At 43.5% G+C, this 16,140-nt stretch overlaps 1 protein-coding gene and 1 long non-coding RNA gene across 2 annotated transcripts in view; one reads left to right on the top strand and one right to left on the bottom strand.

Moving 5' to 3' along the window:
- LOC101738439 (mitochondrial S-adenosylmethionine carrier protein) overlaps positions 1 to 16,140 on the top strand; it is a 213,747-nt gene that overhangs the window by 33,260 nt on the left and 164,347 nt on the right. The window lies entirely within an intron of this gene.
- LOC134200819 (uncharacterized) lies at positions 1,379 to 3,372 on the bottom strand. The gene is made up of 2 exons (XR_009975878.1): positions 3,008 to 3,372; positions 1,379 to 1,569 (listed from the first exon to the last, which is right to left on the bottom strand). It is a non-coding gene; the product is annotated as an uncharacterized LOC134200819 (long non-coding RNA).

Here is a 16,140-nt window from a genome sequence, read left to right as displayed (position 1 = left end):
ACCTTTCACTTGTACACTATTCCCCTCTTATACATCGTATTTCTCTCTGAAAAGGGTTTGCTGGAAGAAAACTCATGAAGAGTTAAGCTCGCCTTTGTAAATAGTATTTAGACATTCCTTACATCTGTTTTTATTGTATTATCTTTTTGTGTAAAATAAGTATAAATAAATAACCTTTCTATTATTTCTATGGAATCCTAAAACTTGTAATTTTATGTTCTATGAATATGACCGTAATAGAAGATCATAGAACCTAACACAGAGTTACCTGGAAATAACTACCACCGTAATAGGAAAACTACTCGTATTTTTTTAATCCTAATTCTGACCCATCAAAATTTCGATAAACAAAGAAAGTAAATACTTAATCAAACGATAACAGTTTTTTGGCCCAGATGTGTAAAACTCAAGTTAACAGTTATACAAAATAAATGATTTGTGATTAATTAAAATACACCTTCCTATTTTTACCCCTTCTAAGAAACCAACATTTTGCACTCGACAGTTTTCATATTTAACTAGATTTTTAATGAATAATACATACCGCAGAATATGGTTTCTAATTTACAAGATTAATAATTATTCCAACTAAACTTGAAACTAATTCAATAACTTAATAAATTGAAAGTTATAAACAATTAAATATGCCCAGTATATTCCCTATTTCGGAGTTATACCACCGTATTAGGATTAATCTATAAAATTCGTACCGTATTACGGCGGTATTTTGTTTCTTATTTTTTGAGTAAAAAATTAGTTACATATATGAAACAAGCTATTTAAAAAGTAAGTATAATAGTAGGAAAATGCTATAAATAACACATTAACAAAGTTGAACGACTTATTAATACAAAAAACTTAATTTCTAAATATTAGTGTACTTATTTTTTTGTTCCGCGTTTGTATGGAAACTCCTCTCACGTTGATGCCGTGATACAAACTGATAGATCTTGTAGTTTTGTTTATATGCTACACTTGAAAACGTCAGTTAAGTTATTAAGTGATAGATTTAGAATAAATAGATTCCGTTTTGGTGAGCTTAAACTGAATAAAACAAGAATAAATCTCGAAAATAGAAATACCACCGTAATAGGAAGCGATTTTGACTACCGCCGTATTAGGAGCTTTTACCTTAGATACTAAAACGGGCTATTACTCTGTAGTTGAGATGTCGAAGTATTGTTGATAACTTAGATTTACTTAAATACTAACATATTTCATAAGTTATTTGTGATATTAACACACTATGAGACTATGATGTCCCGAAATAAAAGATTTTAATTTTATTTTACTCATTTATTTATTGTCCTCAAAATATACACTCTGAGGTATGACTTGAGAGTTATTTATATTTAATTACATTATTACATTGACTAGTACTAGTTCATGATCCATTTGACGATGCTTACTGGAATTCACAGAGCTTGTGCGCCGCTTTCGAACCTTTTTTTTTCAGGTGACCGAACCTCATACATGATGTTTGTGTATCTAGGGGGCGCGCCGGGTATGTTGGTCTTGACAATCCGCTGATGTTGGGAGCTGACCGCGGGCCCAAGGGTGCTTCCCAACCTGATATAAGATACCACGTTCATATATCGACTATCATAGTATTTAAATAACTACTTAGTACAAAGTAGTATTTAACTTACAACTAGGAAGAGCATTGAACTTTATTTTTGAAATTCAAGGTAAATCCCTATAAAACCGTTGTTCATTCATCAGAAGATTGCAAAATATTGCAAATATTATTGTTAATTTTTCGTTTTGTTACACATGTCAATTAAAGTGTGAAGGCTTGTGCTTTTAAAAGAAGACCACGAAATTTTTTTTTTTTTAAACCAGCTTCACTTCCAATGCATTGAACGCTACACTCTCCGTTTGTGAAGTCTGTTATACCTATGTAGCGACCCAGCCAGTAACATTATGGCAAACATTATGGCAAACTTTATTTATTGTTTCATTACGTAACTGCGTCAAGCTTTGGGGCCGTGTCTTTCGGTTTGTTTTGTTAGAAATTTTCGCCAATATTCTTTAAATCTCTTGGCCTCCGACAGTAGAATCCTTTCCTCTCTGCAAATTTCACTCTCTCTTAGTATCGAAGGGCTGCAAGATCTTTTCTAAATTCAGCTTCAGCTAGCACTATCTTAGCCCTCCGACCGGACATTTGTTCGGAAGAAACTAATGTTTATGGCTTGACCTTCTTCCAAGCCACAGAGGTGACCGAGCCAACATAATCGAGAAGCTTCCCTCACCCCTATTATATTCGGCTGTGACAAAATTACCCCAATTTCCCTACTTTTCACGGTGTCTTCAGCATCGCTTTAGAACCAGTCGCAATTTTTTATTTTATTTGGCGTACCTCTTATAAAATTAGGTTCAATTGATTCTGAGTAAATTCCCAAATCGCAATCGCACCCAAATATAAGAATTTGTCAAATTATTACAGTTGAATATTATAAATCACTAATTCTGTTCATAGTTAAGCAGCTCGCTCATCTTATATATACTTGGGTAGGTTCGCCGGGTATCATAGGATGTTTTGTGTAGGTGAGCGTATCACATGAATTTCTATATTTTAGAAAGAGAGAGAGCGAGAGAGAGAGAGACAAAGAGAATACACTTTATTGCACACCAAAACACAATTTACATTCAAAAAACAGTCAAAAAGCAGATACATTTGTACATTAGGTGGTCTTATCGCTAAAAGCGATCTCTTCCAGACGACCGTTTAAATTACAGAAAATTAGGAAAATATAAAAATATAGTAGGTATGTTACGGTGTACTAAAGACAATACATTATTATAGAAAATGTATGCATACAATAAACAGGTATATACTGCTTACATATAATATGAAATATATAGCTTACTGATTTATATACCAATATACATACTTACATACAATACATACTAATATACTTACATACACATAATAAATCAACAGTATGGAAGTGATAAATATTGATGCAAATAAACAGCACTAAGCAGATAAGTAGTGTTCCCTCACCATTCTTTTAAAACAGTTTAGAGTTGGAGCACTTCTCACTGTATCCGGCAGAGCATTCCAATTCAATTATAGCATAAGCAATTCAATTATATTTTAATTACCTACATAAACTCTGTGACAAATATTAGTAAAATAAAAAAATGTTCGATCATATTTTTACGCGAATGCTTCTCTGTGTATGTAGGTACTCTCAGAGCCACATTAACATTTATTGATGAAAAGAAACTGTCTTCTCGGCTAGCCAATAGACCGAAGCGAATGTCACGATTATCAAGCATATTAAAATTTATGCTTTTAATATAACAATAGTACAAGAGTATAAGCAACTGTAGCGAGCGGAACCATGCGTTATTACGCGGAGACAATGCTCGAGACACGATGTATTGAGATTATTTTAACATATTTTTGAAGCATAATATTTACGTCAGCAGCTTCCATATCGACGCTTGAAAGGCAAAAGTGACTAAGCGACAATGCGTAAACTTTACAGTAGACTAATTTGAAGTTGAAATTAATATAAAATATACATGAGAAATACCTGAAAAAAATTATATTTTAACGAATCTAGCTGTAGGATTGAAATGATTTTAATAGACCTAGAAATATATATTTTTTGCGCACTGAATATGGTTATTGCCTATCATTTATGTACAAATCAGTTATTGTCGCTTAGTCACGTTTGCCTTTCAAGCGTCGATATGTTTACCTTACAAAGACTTATTACCTTTACAACCCGCCAAACTATCCTCCTCCTTGCGTCAACAATCCTCACTGCTGAGGGTTCTGGTCACGTTTGATAAATTTCTCCTGTATTATCCGGCGGCAGTCCTGCCTATCCTCAGCAATGGCATCGTGGACTGAAGAGTCAAGAGTGGAGCGTATCTGGCCCAAACAGCGTATTGGACTTCTGTCTTTGACTCTTTCTTCTTCTGCTTACCTTACCGAACTATAATTTCTCGTTAATTCCTAAAATTACCAGATATCATTTTTACAATATACCCTACTTCCAGAACGGGCTCCCTTCGTCTAGGGAGGGGTTTGTTACGTGACGTTGGTCGCATAAAATCACATAGTGTTTAGGCGCCTGAATATAGTCTGTGGTTTTTTTTTACCGCGCAAACTGAGCACTGCGTGACACGTTAAAATATACGCTTTAAATTTTTATCCCAATTTATATTATTTAAATTCTGTAATTCCCGAACACATAGCATGTTTATTAGTCGATGCAACAGAAGCAATGGTCCACATCGATTTCAGTTTAATTGTTCGTGAACACGCTGAGAGGCGATAAGACCAATCATATTAATTTTTGTTCTTTAATTAACTCACTGCATTGCATTCATTTTGTTTAAGTACCGTCACCGTTCACAAGGACATGAGGTCATTAATACCATATGCTTGAGCTGCAGAGAGCATCGCCATCTTTTACATAAGCAGTGATGAATTACACCAGTGTATCTCTTAAGTAAAAGATGAGGAAAATCACTGGAGAAGGAACAACAGTGGTCTCTGGCGTACTAAGATTGCCTCATTGGTATTCGTGCTGGTATTCCAGCATCCATCCAGATGTAAAGAACGGGACTGTTTTAAAATGTAATTCTTTGTCATGTCACGTCATCATGTCCATGGGCTTCTACAGCCAATTAACACCAGCGCTTGCCGACGATGAATTCGTTAACACGTCTATGCAACAAAAGAGTATTGCACATTCATAACGATTGTATTCTGTAAAAATGTGTGTTTCGTAATACCAAAATTAAGTATATGTTTAGACTAAAGATGAAGTAAACTCATAAAAACACACAGTGTTTTATACGCTCCGCCAGCAGCAAGACAATGAATCTAAAACTCATAGACGTTACGTGTTTAAGACAGTTTGCCATATAAAACTGTCGCATTCAGTTAAATAAAGCTAAATTATATAATGTAGTAAATAGTCTCTGTGTACGCCGCAGCCGGTGTGATCAATACTAGGGCTGGAGAGTTGCTATGGCGGGTCCACGACAACTGATTAAGCACACTACTTAATCAATGTTTAGTTTGACCGCAAAAGGGAATTAACCCGTGTGCAACCAATGCCATCCAGTCACCGTCCTCGCCGAACCCGTCGCTGACGAAGGGTTGGACGAGTAAATTAACTCATAGACAACCCACTGAGTTTCTCGGCGGACCTTCTCAGTGGTTCGCGTTTCCGATCCGATGGTAGATTCTACGAAGCACTGCTCTTGCTTTGGCCAGTGCTAGCAACACTCCCGGTTTGAGCCCCGTGGGCTCACCTTTTTTTTTTTATTGCTTACACGTTAAGATGAAGCTGAAATACCCTCTCAAGGTTATCAGCATAGGTAAAAAACAAACAATGTCTTAGCGCCATTTAGTAAGCGCGCATTCAAAATGGATGGAAAGGCGCAATCAAATTCAAAATGGAATGAATAGAAATTTGATTTTAAAACCCGTACAATTATAAGAATAAATTAAAATTGAAACAAAAAAATTTAAACTACTGAATACATAATTTGACAATGCACAATTCTAGTAATTCTTATAATTCTTCCATAAGGACAGTCCGACACTGACCAATTCCCGTGGCTAGAACACATGCCATAGCAATTCGTAACTTCACTGATAATAACTTAAGTATTATATTAATAGCTTCGATATTTTTACTATATGTAAATTCTGTCCTGTATTTACAGTACATTTCATAAACGGAAACAACAGGTAGTTGTCCTTTTAATTTAGTAGAAAACCTTCACTACCCTCCTACATACACACAAGCTGATTATATCAGTGAAAAGGTTAACTCCGTACCACAAATCGATAAGTACCGCGACGTATAATGTTCAAGGAAAAATTGCTCTTAAGTTACATAATAATATATGGATAAAAAGTGGAAAGATGTAGTTTTGAAGGACAAAAGGGAATGTGATGTTGCTGACGAGGATTTCGAAGAAAGAGCGAAGTGGAGGAATAAAGTAAGGAAAGCTAAACCACCACCATCTGGGATAAATAGCTCTGAAGAGAGAGAGAGTATTGGAGCTCAAATCCAACAATAGGCTTCAGCTTTTTGAATATAAATAGGTACTTTAAATGTTTGCCATGAAAACGAAACCACTGCATTTAATATTATTATATATTATTTACTTTTTTTTTATTGCTTAGATGGGTGGACGAGCTCACAGCCCACCTGGTATTAAGTGGTTACTGGAGCCCATAGACATCTACAACGTAAATGCACTACCCACCTTGAGATATAAGTTCTAAGGTCTCAGTATAGTTACAACGGCTACCCCACCCTTCAAACCGAAACGCATTACTGCTTCACGGCAGAAATAGGCAGGGCGGTGGTACCTACCCGTGCGGACTCACAAGAGGTCCTACCACCAGTGATTTTTAAAATTGCCTTTTTAGACAGACGAGCAAAGACGTCAGCAATGCCCGGGGCAGAGCTAAGCCGCCGTGACGTGACCCGCAGTAGACGGGTGGACGACCTCTCGGTCCCCCTGATGTTCCTAGTGGCTACCGGAGCCCATAGATATCTACAACGTAAATACCGGCACGAGTTTTAAGGTTCTTTTAACTACGGCCGCTCCGCCCTTCAAACCGAAACGCATTACTGCTTCACACCGGAAATAGACAGGGTGGTCATTACGCAAATCATCATTGCGCGGGTTTTGATTTTTTTATTACACGTCTGTTAAGTACGTATTTCATTAGAAAAATTGGTACCCGCCTGCGGGATTCGATATCAATCTCCAGAATCATTGGTAACCATTGTTAAGGACAGTTAAAACTGGGAATACAGTTTCACCCGCCCGCTACTTCAAAAGCTAGGACATAGTCTAGTCTCCATGCGCGGTTCCTGGCTTCGCGCATGTCAAATACTGGGTTTCATTTATTGATTTCCTGTGTTGGGTCACGTAGAGCGTTGCTATGGTAACGGGAAACCGATATGTCCCCCCGGGATCGGATGCTTCATGCACGATACTGTATCGAAGCGTCTAGAGTGATTGTATTTTAAAAGAAACTAGCTGACCCGGCAGACTTCGTAGTGCCTCAATCGATAAATAAAAGACCTAAGCTTTTGTATATAATAAACTTAAAACAAACAAAAGGAATGTCCGTCCGACGGGGTACACGTCAAAGGGAAAACAAAATTAATATTTTTATTTAATTCCGAGCATTTTCATATTTATCTACCCTTTAAACCTTCTCTGGACTTCCACAAATAATTCAAGACCAAAATTAGCCAAATCGGTCCAGTCGTTTTCGAGTTTTAGCGAGACTAACGAACAGCAATTCATTTATAGTATTTTATAGGTATATGTATAGAAAAGGCAAAATGTTTGGTAAAATTCAGACCATGAACACTCCTAGAGTCCTAGACTGTCTAATTGGTGAAAGCCGTTGTTGAAATGTCATCCGGAAACCGAAACCATAGAGTCTCAATGTAAATGAGTCACCTTGAGACATGAGGTCGAAGTTTCAATATAACTTGAATAAAGACTTTCGTGCATTTGAGACAGCCAGCGCTGTATTACCATCTCAAGCGAGTTCATAGTATTTTTCCAGTACTAGAAATGAGGGTAAGGAGGGAGTCAACTAAAAAGAACGACATTACGGATGGATAATCGGAAAAATAGCAGTAGAAGTTTTCGAGAATTAATGCGTAAGTTAATTTTTACTAGAGGTCCTGCAGTAGTCGAAATTCGACTATAATTAATTGGAATTGTATAATAAGTTTGTACACTATTATGATTGTATTTTATAATCACAAATTTCGCCAAAACTACACTATAAAAAATATTAACAAAGACAAACAATATTTAATGTCAATTTGACAACAGACGTCAAGAACAAAAGTTTGACAATAAATAGTATGCATGCGTGTGTGCGTCAAATACATGGTATGTAGTGTGTGTAATGTTTTCTTTATTGATTTAATGTATATTTTATGCATTATTTAAAAAAAATATTAGCATTGTGCACTTCTTCACTATATTCTCTATAAGTGTGGAAAATTACATACTCTTCCGTCCGCGCAATTTTCGTAAAAAAGGATACAAAGTTTTTGCTTCACGTATTAATATATAGATGGCCGCTATTTGATTTTAAGGTAAAAGGTGCCTACATCTTCACGTACAGCTTCCAATATCAGGGAATAACCTGTCATGACAATCATGTTCACAATTTTGTTTTATTCTTCGTAAATCTTTTACTGGCATAACACAAGGCTAGATTACATAACCCAGGTCTTTACGGATCCATAACTTTTGCATTAGACGCCTTCAGCTCTAACACTAGGAACAGGCTACTGGTGGTAGAACCTCTTGTGAGTCCGCACGGGTATATACCACCACCAACCTGCCTATTTCTGCCGTGAAGCAGTAATGCGTTTCGGTTCGAAGGGTGGGGTAGCCGTTGTAACTATACTGAGACCTTAGAACTTATATCTCGAGGTGGGTGGCGCATTTACGTTGTAGATGTCTATGGACTCCAGTAACCACTTCACATCAGGTGAGCTGTGAGCTCGTCCATTCATCTAAGCAATAAAAAAAAAAAAAAAAAAAGCTTAGGGACCCCGGTAACCGTGTTCGTCAAACTCGACAAAGAGTTCGACGTGCAACCTAACCAATTATCGATTCTCAAAATTACATTATTCAACTGGCTCAAATTCACATAATTATGTATCAGGAGAACTATTTTTTTATTTATTGCTTAAATGGGTGGACGAGCTAATGATTATTACGATAATTGGTTACGGGAGAACATCTACAACGTAAATGCCACCACCTACTTTAATATATGAGTTCTAAGGTCTCCGTTTTTACAGTACAACGGCTGCCCCATCCTTCAAACCGAAACGCATTACTGCTTCGCGGCAGAAATAGGCAGGGTGACGGTACCTACCCGTGCGGACTCACAAGAGGTCCTACCATCAGCATTCACAAGTCTGGAGAGTGTTTTGGTTGTCGATCAGGAGAATATGTCTCTAGATCAAAAAAGAAATAGTGCTGACGATTTAACGGGAATCTATTTATTATTACGTGAAGCAAAAACTTTGTGTCCCTTTTTACGAAATTTGCGCGGACGGAGGAGTATGAAATTTTCCACACTTATAAAGAATATAGAGAAGAAGTGCACAATGCTAATTTTTTCTTCTAAAATAATGCATAAAAGATACATTAAATCAATAAAGAAAACATTACACACACTACATACCATGTATTTGACGCTCACACGCATGCATACTATTTATTGTCAGACTTTTGTTCTTGACGTCTGTTGTCAAATTGAGATTAAATATTGTTTGTCTTTGTTAATATTTTTTATAGTGTAGTCTTGGCAAAATTTGTGATTATAGAAGTATAAAATTCAATCATAATAGTGTACAAACTTACAATTCCAATTAATTATGGTCGAATTTCGACTACTGCGGGACCTCTAGTTTATACTAACATATAAATCTACAGTGGTTTTTACGGATGTTCCGTTATAACTACTGAACCGTGCTTCCTATTGACTTGAAACTTGGTATCCATGTAGAAAATATATCTAGTTAATGGATAGGCTAATATTTATATGAGTGTTGGACTCCCTACACCAGTTGCGGGGGCATTAATGATAAGAATCTTTGTGGGGGTGAAAAATAATAATGTTAATTTTAAATGCGCACCGAAGCGGACGGGTACAGCTAGTAGTCAATAATTATAAAGCTCAAAAGATGATGTAAGACTTCTGCAGTCAATTCTTGATGAATTACATGATCCCAGATTAGCACCCAAAATTATGGAATTGTTTACTCATTTTTTTTTTAATGATATAGTACCTAAATAATTAGATTAAGAACACACGCACAAAAATAAAATAAAGGATCTCACATATAATCATTTAAAAAAGTTATCGTGGAAATACAAATGGTGCATTACTAACTCAGTACATTCAATAATCTCTATTTTGAAAATTTCATTACCGCAGCCTTTAAGTAAGCAATGAGAACCGGCTTCGAACAAGCTGGGCTGGGCGTGGGCGGGCGGGCCGCGGTTGACTCACGGATGAGGTCACCCCGTGGGCGCCACTCGCCAAGGACCCTTTATGGTTATATCACTTCTACACCTGGTGCGTTTATGGCGATTTCTATTAAAATTTCACCGAAACGGTGGCGAGAAGTTGACTGCTACAAACAAATACATCATAATGATTTCTCCAGATATTAATTTTTTATGTAAATATAAAAAAAAAATCGATAGGTGAAAGGCTATTTGCGTTAAGGTTTAAGCGACATTTCGCTTAACACGCGACATTCATCTTTATAATTAAAGGTGTGTTTTATTTGGTACCAGCGATCCGCCCTCGTTTCGCTTCTCAAACATTAAATTTTATTATTGATAGCTGAGTCCCGCGATGTTACCCGCGGGTGAATCCGCGGGGCGAAGCTAGTCTAAAAAAGTAGCCTAAGTTACTCCTTATATCAACAGCTACCTATCAGTGAAAGTCTCGTCAAAATCGGTCCAGCCGTTCCAGAGATTAGCCCGAACAAACAGACAGACAGACAAAAATTGTAAAAAATGTTATTTTGGTCTATATACCATATATATATTTATATGCATGTAGTAAAAAGAGGCTATTTCAATATTACAAACAGACACTCCAATTTTATTTATATGTATATATGTATAGATTAGCATCAACACTTCGATGTTTTAATAATTGAACTTCAATTAGAGTTTTCTTTTCATGACTTTTTTTTTCAAATTTTAAACCTTAAATGGCTCTCCTGTAAAGCTGCAAAAATGTCGCTCAAACCTTTAACTCAAGCCTTTCACCCGTCGATATAATAAATCCAACGATTCACGAATTGAATGTATGTAGTGATAACCTATGAAAATAGGCAAATTTCTGTAGTAAATTTTATTATCTTTTATTATTTCATGAAACATTTATTATTCTAAGTTTCTACTGTCACCAGAAAAAAAATATGCATTAGTACCTAGATAGATGTTAATTGAAAAGTAAACTAAATGAAAGAAACTCAAGTGGATAATATCTCCCCGACCTTGGCCCCGAAAAATAAAGTCAACACAATTAAATTATTATCCAATCATCTTTAAGTGATACCTAGGGGATAAGGGGCCCTTGGAAGCAATCAGAGTAGAACACGCTACAATTGTCCACCAAGGTTGCCGCAGTGAATGCCGCGTGGGCGTTTGTGGGCGACAACACAGTTCCTAGATTCCAGATCATCAGAAAAACATCTTTAGACCCTACCAAATAGAGTCAACTGTCCTCTAATAGCGCCGCAGACGCATAAAAGTCAGTTTTCTAAAGCTATCAGTCTCAATTTACGTGCTTCATTAATTATTGATTGTCGTCTTCACGTGACATAAGAATCAAGACGTTCTATGTTTTGAGGTTCGTGTTTTTTTGGACGTCTGATAGTATAATCTATCTATATATATTAAAAATGAATTTCTGTTCGTTAGTCTCGCTAAAACTCGAGAACGGCTGAACCGATTTGGCTAATTTTGGTCTTGAATTATTTGTGGAAGTCCAGAGAAGGTTTAAATATGTAAATGCTCGGAATTAAATAAAAATAACAACTTTGTTTTCCCTTTGATTGATCCATCTATCTTTCCATTAGAGTTTAGGTATTTTATTTACCGATTGAGGCACTACGAAGTCTGCTGGGTCAGCTGGTAATAATAATAATAGTCATTTATTTCAGACCATATTTTTGCCCATATATGAAAATACAGAGAGAGAGATAATTATCCTGCCATATGTAGGCGATTCTATGTTAAGGAGAATGGACAATCCATCTCCACTCTGTTCGCAATGAGTTGTAGGTAGCCGCTGAAGCCGCCACACACCCGCCGCATCAGGGCTGCTGCTCGTTTCTTAAGTATTCAACACCGGCGTCTGCAAACGTCCCCACGCGTTACAAAAACGCGATAGCCCCATCAGTGCCCCGAACCCATTATTATATGGGACGCGCAAGGCACTGCAAGCCAGTTGCGTATACTTAACCCATAGGCCGCAGGTGTAAAAGAGCCACTGGCGAGGATGGTGGACGAGTGGCCGGCACTGCCGCGGCCCAGATCTACAGAGCCGTCTCTTTCGGCCCCGCGTGCCGTGGGGCCACAGAGTCCACACTACGTGGCTGCTGGTATGCGGGAGGTGAACAATTCCCTCCCAAGCAAAGAGGAAATGGTGGCCTGCATTTCGCGGGCGGTGGCAGTAGAGGTCGGAAAGCACTTTGCCAGCCTTGAGGAGATGCTCCGCTCCTCGGTTGATTCCGGAGTCTGCGTCCTGGCGCCAAAAGCCGCAGCCGCCCCGCGCGACCAATCCACTCGGCCGACCTCTGCCTTTACCCCCTCTGCGAGGGTGGTACAGCGTGGAGGCCGAAACCAGAACAGTAGGGCTGCGGGTGCTCCGCGATCCCAACCACAGTCTCGTTCCCTTCCTCCTCCTCCGTCAAACATGGACGAGGGCTGGACGGAAGTGGTGAAGAAGGGAAATAGAGTAAAGGGACAGACAGCAACTCTGGCAGCTCCCCGAAGGGGTCGAGCGCCGATCAATGCAACTCAAAATACAGCGCTGGTGGCCATGGCTACTCCTCGCGAGGGTAGAGCACCGGCTGCCAGCAAGAAGAAAAGAGAAAGGAAGAAGCCGCGCGCAGCGCGGTCGGCTGCCGTCGTAGTGACGTTGCTGCCGGCCGCCGCCGAAAAGGGCCTCACCTATGATGAGGTGATGGCCCGGGCGCACGCGGCCGTAAATTTGGAAGAAATCGGGGCGGAGGAGGGTCTGCGCTTCCGGCATACCGCCAATGGGGCGAAGCTGCTGGAGTGTCCCGGTGCCAATAGTTCTGGCATCGCAGACAAACTAGTAGCGACGCTCCGCGTGGCACTGCCGGAGGAAGACGTGCGCGTGCACAGGCCGGTGAGGATGGCTGAGATTAGGATCACCGGCCTGGACGATTGCGCCACCAGGGAGGAGGTGGCAGCTGCGATAGCCGCCCAAGGTGGATGTGCCCCGGAGAGCGTGACCGTGGGTGAACTCCGCTCAGGGTACTCCGGGGCCAGGTCGGCGTGGGCGCGCTGCCCTGTGGAGGCTGCCACCTTCTTAGCCACTCCTCCGCCGGGAAGATCGACGGGGGATCCGGGGAGACTGCGCGTGGGCTGGATAGCGGCCCACGTGCGTCTCCAAGAACCGCGTGCCTGGCGATGCCTTCGGTGCTTTAGTACCGGACACGGCCTCGCCAGGTGCACCAGCTCGGTTGACCGCAGTGGTCTGTGTTTCCGCTACGGCCAGCCAGGCCATAAAGCGGCTTCCTGCACGGCCGCCCCGCACTGCGCTCTGTGCGCTGCGGCCGGGCGCAGGGCAAACCACCGGGCGGGAGGCAAGGCGTGTTTCCCGTCCGGTGATAACACCGAACGAAACCGGCGCCGGAAATCAAAGCGCCGGCAAAAGAGAAGGTTGGCCAGAGGAGCATTGGCCAACGTTGTATTCTCCGTTGCGGCGCCGGTGCCGGAGAGCGGGGGCAGCGGTGAAGGGGAGGGGGCGATGGATGTGGTCCAACAGTAATGGACCGCACCTATCGCTTCCTCCAAGGAAACCTGAACCACTCCGCCAGAGCTCAGGACATGCTGTCTCAGAGCATGGCGGAGTGGTCCATAGATGTGGCTGTGGTCGCCGAGCCGTATTTCGTTCCCCCAGCAAATGATTGCTGGTTTGGGGACGACGGCGGCTTGGCGGCCATAGTCATAAGAAGAGACGCGGCGATCCCCCCCCTGGCGATGGTGACCAGGGGTCAAGGGTTCGTCGCGGTGCAGCTGGAAGGGACCGTCGTGATCGGGGCGTACTTCTCTCCGAACAGGCCTACCGTCGAGTTCGGACATTTCCTGGACGAGATCGGGGCGATTGCTCGCCGCCTCGCTCCCCGTCCAGTGATTCTTGCGGGGGATCTTAATGCGAAATCTGTCGCATGGGGCTCCCCCCGCTCGGACGCTCGTGGTAGGCTACTGGAGAGGTGGGCGAACGCGGCCGGCCTCTGTTTATTGAATAGAGGTACGGTTGCGACGTGCGTGCGGTGGCAGGGCGAGTCTATTGTGGACGTTACGTTTGCGAGCCCGGCCATCGCGCGCCGTATCCGCGACTGGAGGGTTTTGGAGGGGGCGGAGACACTGTCAGATCACCGATATATTCGGTTCGATCTCTCCGCCCGCTCCACAGTCGCGGACGCCCGCGGGGGCCATCCCCGTGACGCGTCTCGATCATTCCCTAGGTGGGCATTGAAGCGCCTGAATAAGGAGCTCCTGATGGAAGCCTCTACAGTGGCGGCGTGGGCGCCCATGCGTCCACACCCGGTTGAGGTCGAGGGCGAGGTGGGGTGGTTCCGGGATACGATGCGTCGCATCTGTGATGTGTCGATGCCCCGGATCGGCCCTCGACTTCCCAATCGCCAGGCGTACTGGTGGTCGCCTGAAATCGTGCAACTCCGCGTGGAGTGCGTTCGGGCGAGGCGCGAGTGCGCCAGGCATCGCCGCCGCCACCTGCCGCGGCGCAACGATCCGGTTGCATTCGCGGCAGTGGAGGCTCGGCTGCACGGCGCATTTCGCGTCGCGCAGAGAGCGCTGCAGCTGGCCATCAGAAGAGCCAAGGACCGACACATGGAGGGTCTCTTGGGGACGCTGAATGAGGATCCGTGGGGGCGGCCCTATCATATGGTGCGCAATAAAATGCGCCCATGGGCCCCCCCGATCACGGAGCGTCTCCAGCCTCAGCAGCTGCGGGACATCGTCTCGGCGCTGTTCCCGCAGGAGCGGGAGGGATTTGTCGCTCCCGCTATGGACGCGCCGCCGGAATACGACGGTGAAGTCCCTGCTGAGGTGCCCCATATAACTGGGGCGGAGCTCCGTGTGGCCGTGCGCAAAATGTGCGCGAAGGACACTGCACACGGCCCGGACGGCGTCCATGGCCGGGTTTGGGCCTTGGCTCTTGGTGCCCTAGGGGACCGACTCTTGAGGCTTTACAACTCTTGCCTCGAGTCGGGACGGTTTCCTTCATCGTGGAGGACGGGCAGACTCGTGCTGTTGAGAAAGGAGGGGCGCCCGGCGGATACTGCCGCCGGGTACCGTCCCATCGTGTTGCTGGATGAGGTGGGCAAGCTGCTGGAACGTATTCTGGCGGCCCGCATCATCCAGCATCTGGTCGGGGTGGGACCCGATCTGTCGGCGGAACAGTATGGCTTCCGAGAGGGCCGCTCAACGGTGGACGCGATCCTTCGCGTGCGGGCCCTCTCGGAGGAGGCCATCTCCAGGGGCGGGGTGGCTTTGGCGGTGTCACTCGATATCGCCAATGCATTTAACACCCTGCCCTGGTCCGTGATAGGGGCGGCGCTAGAAAGACACGGAGTGCCCCCCTACCTTCGCCGGCTGGTGGGTTCCTACTTGGAAGACAGATCGGTCACATGTACCGGACACGGTGGGATCGTGCACCGGTTCCCGGTCGTGCGCGGTGTTCCACAGGGGTCGGTGCTCGGCCCTCTTTTGTGGAATATCGGGTATGACTGGATGCTGAGGGGTGCCCTCCTCCCGGGCCTGAGCGTAATCTGTTACGCAGACGACACGTTGGTCGTGGCCCGGGGAGGGAGTTTTGTTGAGTCTGCCCGTCTTGCCACCGCTGGGGTGGCGCATGTCGTCGGCAAAATCAGGAGATTGGGCCTCGACGTGGCGCTCAGTAAATCCGAGGCCATGTGGTTTCACAGGCCCCGGAGAGTGCCACCTGTCGATGCCTATATCGTGGTTGGAGGCGTCCGGATTGGGGTCGGGGTGCAGCTGAAGTATCTCGGCCTCATTCTGGACAGTCGTTGGACCTTCCGTGCTCACTTTCAGAACCTGGTCCCTCGTTTGTTGGGGGCGGCCGGCGCGTTAAGCCGGCTTCTGCCCAAAATCGGGGGGCCTGACCAGGTGACGCGCCGTCTCTATACAGGAGTGGTGCGATCAATGGCCCTATACGGGGCGCCCGTGTGGGGCCAGTCCCTGGCCGTGGGGGTGGCGAGGCTGCTGCAAAAGCCGCAACGCACCATCGCGGTCAGGGTCATTCGTGGTTATCGCACCATCTCCTTCGAGGCGGCG

This window comes from Bombyx mori, chromosome 20, assembly GCF_030269925.1.
Source record: "Bombyx mori chromosome 20, ASM3026992v2".
NCBI lineage: Eukaryota > Metazoa > Arthropoda > Insecta > Lepidoptera > Bombycidae > Bombyx > Bombyx mori.
Note: the sequence above shows the minus strand (reverse complement) of the source record. Positions and strands in the feature narration are given on the sequence as shown.